At 36.2% G+C, this 3,230-nt stretch overlaps 1 long non-coding RNA gene across 1 annotated transcript; it reads right to left on the minus strand.

Moving 5' to 3' along the window:
* Window positions 1–383: 383 nt before the first annotated feature.
* Window positions 384–1,807, minus strand: LOC138258348 (uncharacterized). Its single transcript, XR_011198408.1, has 2 exons — window positions 1,734–1,807; window positions 384–692 (listed from the first exon to the last, which is right to left on the minus strand). It is a non-coding gene; the product is annotated as an uncharacterized lncRNA (long non-coding RNA).
* Between the last annotated feature and the right edge of the window lie 1,423 nt (window positions 1,808–3,230).

A 3,230-nucleotide genomic window follows, 5' to 3' on the forward strand; every position in this document is an offset into this window, starting at 1 on the left:
GAACAGGATGAGGCGATGGTGAGTGACTGTTTGTTTGTGTGCAGTACATGATAATTCAAGAGTGGGGAGAGGAGCACTGTTGTCACTGGTTAAAATTCCTGCAGAACCATGGTGTAAACTAGGCCTTTCAAAATAGGCTCTTTCGACTTGTCACCCTGCTGAGAAATAAGTCTTCATGTTGGTAGATTATACTTACAAGTGGGACACTGCGAGTTACGTGAGTTCTGTCACTACAATGCTGGCTTCCATAAACAATGTTTTTTTTGGTGAAAATATGCCCAACACCATTGTTACCGATAATGGCATACAGTTTGTCCAGAGGAAATTTGAGATTTGTTGAAAAGTCTGTCTACTGTTCATTGTAGAAGGACACAGAATACACCTCGAGCTTTACCACAGGTCTTTAATGAAGAGGTTGTAATGATGACAATCGCAAGGCACACATGGGCACTATGCTGGATCCATGGAATTCACTTTGCTTTCTATACATATATATAAGGCACACATCCAACAAGTCCATTTAAATTAATGTCCATATCTTTATTCCATAATCTGACCACAATTGTGCATATCCTTATTCTTAGAATCTTGAATTTCCAGTCAGTTGGTATTCCATCACTACCAAAGTTCACCAACATCCATGCTTGCCAACACGCGTTTCGTTAGAGGTGTACCCCATGACTTCCTCAGGGCTGTAATTAAGACATATATTTTAAATTATCTATACAATCCGTATCAACCACAACATTAATCAGAAAATTATAATTAGTGTTCATCCTTCATGCAAAGAGTGGGAAATATATTTTGTAGCAATTCATGCCACCTCCCAAATAAAAATAATATTACGTGAGGTCCGTGTATTCCAAAAGTACTCAGTTGACACGCTATTAATTAGAAATGAGTGCACAACAATCTTCATGCAATTACAAAAAAAGAGATTAAAGAAGCAACCAGACATTTTTAAATAGACAACTCAGTACTTACTCCATATTTACAAATGATTCACCACCTTTATATGACCAAAATCGATTTTACACATAGTGTTGCCATATTGATCTATTTAAATCGCAGTCTGGTCCCCCAATGTGCAAGCATACAAGGAGTGTAAATTATAATAAGTGCTTGCAGAATAAAAAAATATAAAAAACAAATATAAAAAATGTGAAACTAAAAGAGGAAACCCTTCACCTCACAATCAGTACCTGCTGGATCTATAATTTTGTCTCTCTTGAATTTCTTCAACAGTTTCTTATGAATTCCAATTGAGAATATCTAAAATGAATCAGTGTGAATAACACTATAAACCATTAAACACTTGGAAATGAGGACCCCAATCTATAAGAAAGTTAATAGCCCATCCTATTTATGTGCTCTCTCTAATTCTTTGTAGAAACACCATCTATCACTAAAAAATCCCTAAATTCCAATACAATTTATTTAGTACATAACGTGTTCAGTGAATCAATAAAAACGATGCAGCTCCCATCATTGTACTATTCTCTGAGATTCCGCACCCGAGCAACTGCAAGTGTAAGATATTGAATAAACCGCGCCGCTTCTAAATTGCGGAACTCGCCGCAAACATGTTTCAAAAGAAAGCCCAGAGGCATAATTCACCCAGTGTCGATACCCGGGAGACCTCCTGAGTATCTTCATACTTAAACGCTATCTCCTACGATATACAATTATAACTTGGGAGGCCTGTAATTTAAAAAAACAAAAGAACCGCTTACCGCGTTGCCGCTATGTTTTTGAACGTCGCGAGTATGCGTAGTATTCTTTTTTGCAGTCCGTTGATTGTTGTCCCTTTTTTATCTTCTCGTTCAACCATTACAATAGAAATAGGACTACCCTTTAATCACACTGATCGTCTGCCATGTTTATAATCCGATCCTACCTTACAAATGTATTATACCAATCCTACATTCGCCAGAAATGCTCATTATAACTATGAAAGGAATCTAATTCCGATTGGCTCTATATTATCTAAAATAGGATTTAATAATCTGACTGATTATGAAATTGTTTTTTAAATCAAATACTTACCATATACTATATTTTTATTTTATGATTAATTAAACATGTATAGTTGCATATTGGTACCCAGGACCACCTGTGATCACTTTAATACCTTCAATCAATTTCAAATAAATTGAAAAACATAAAAGTAATAAACATATTAAAAAACAATTATAAAATGAACATCAACATAATCAATTGCCCAAAAAATATTCCAATTCTGAGTCGGTATTCAGACCTTTTTCAACTGCTCGTAATCTCATGATCCACAATCATCATGCCTCCCTTCTCCTCAATTGCAATTCTCTGTTACCACCCCTAGGATCTACCGGTACTTGTTCAATACCAAAAGATCTTACATTTCTCTTCACATTGAATTTATCACACATTCTTAGGTGTTGCACTATAGGATATCTCTCATCCTCCTGTTTTATCGCCCACAAATGTTCCCCAATCCTAACTTTCAAGAGGCGAATGGTACTTCCAACATAGAACCGTTCACATTTGCATAATATTATGTAAACCACTTACGATGTCAGACAAGTAATATTTGATAGTATCCTAAATTCATGACCATCATGGTCCAAAAATTCCTTCTTAGCATGCCAGGCCCAATTGCAGACCCCGCACTGACCACATTTATAAAATCCCCTACTGTGCTCCATTAACCAATTCTCAGTGTTCACACCACGGTGGTAACTGTTACATAAAAATTCTTCAATGACCTCCCTTTACGATATGTTATCTCGGGCCTATCTGTAATAAAATCCGCTAAAGTCTCGTCCTGTCTTAGGATATTCCAGTGTCTAATTAATGACCTCCTCAATGCATCAGAGGATGCCGAGAAATCCATAACCATAGTCACCCTATCTCTAAATTTGTTTTTCTGTTTCCATGATCATAATGTATCATTCCTACTAATCCTGTTGACTTGTCGTGTGGCTTTCTCAATCACCTGTGTATGGTAACCTCTTTGAATAAAACCCTGTTGCATATCCTGAATACATTTGTCAAAATCTTCAGTTTTGCTACAATTTCTTCTTGCCCTTATCATTTCACCAAATGGAATTGCATTTATCTGATGCTTAGGATGCGCACTTGTAGTATTCAGTATAGCATTACATGAGGTCGGCTTTCTATATAGTCTACTATGAATTTTACCTTCTGAAATTAACAATTCCACATCCAAAAATTCGATTTTCTCCATGCTA

Source organism: Pleurodeles waltl, chromosome 2_1 (genome assembly GCF_031143425.1).
Source record: "Pleurodeles waltl isolate 20211129_DDA chromosome 2_1, aPleWal1.hap1.20221129, whole genome shotgun sequence".
In the NCBI taxonomy this organism is placed as follows: Eukaryota; Metazoa; Chordata; class Amphibia; order Caudata; family Salamandridae; genus Pleurodeles; species Pleurodeles waltl.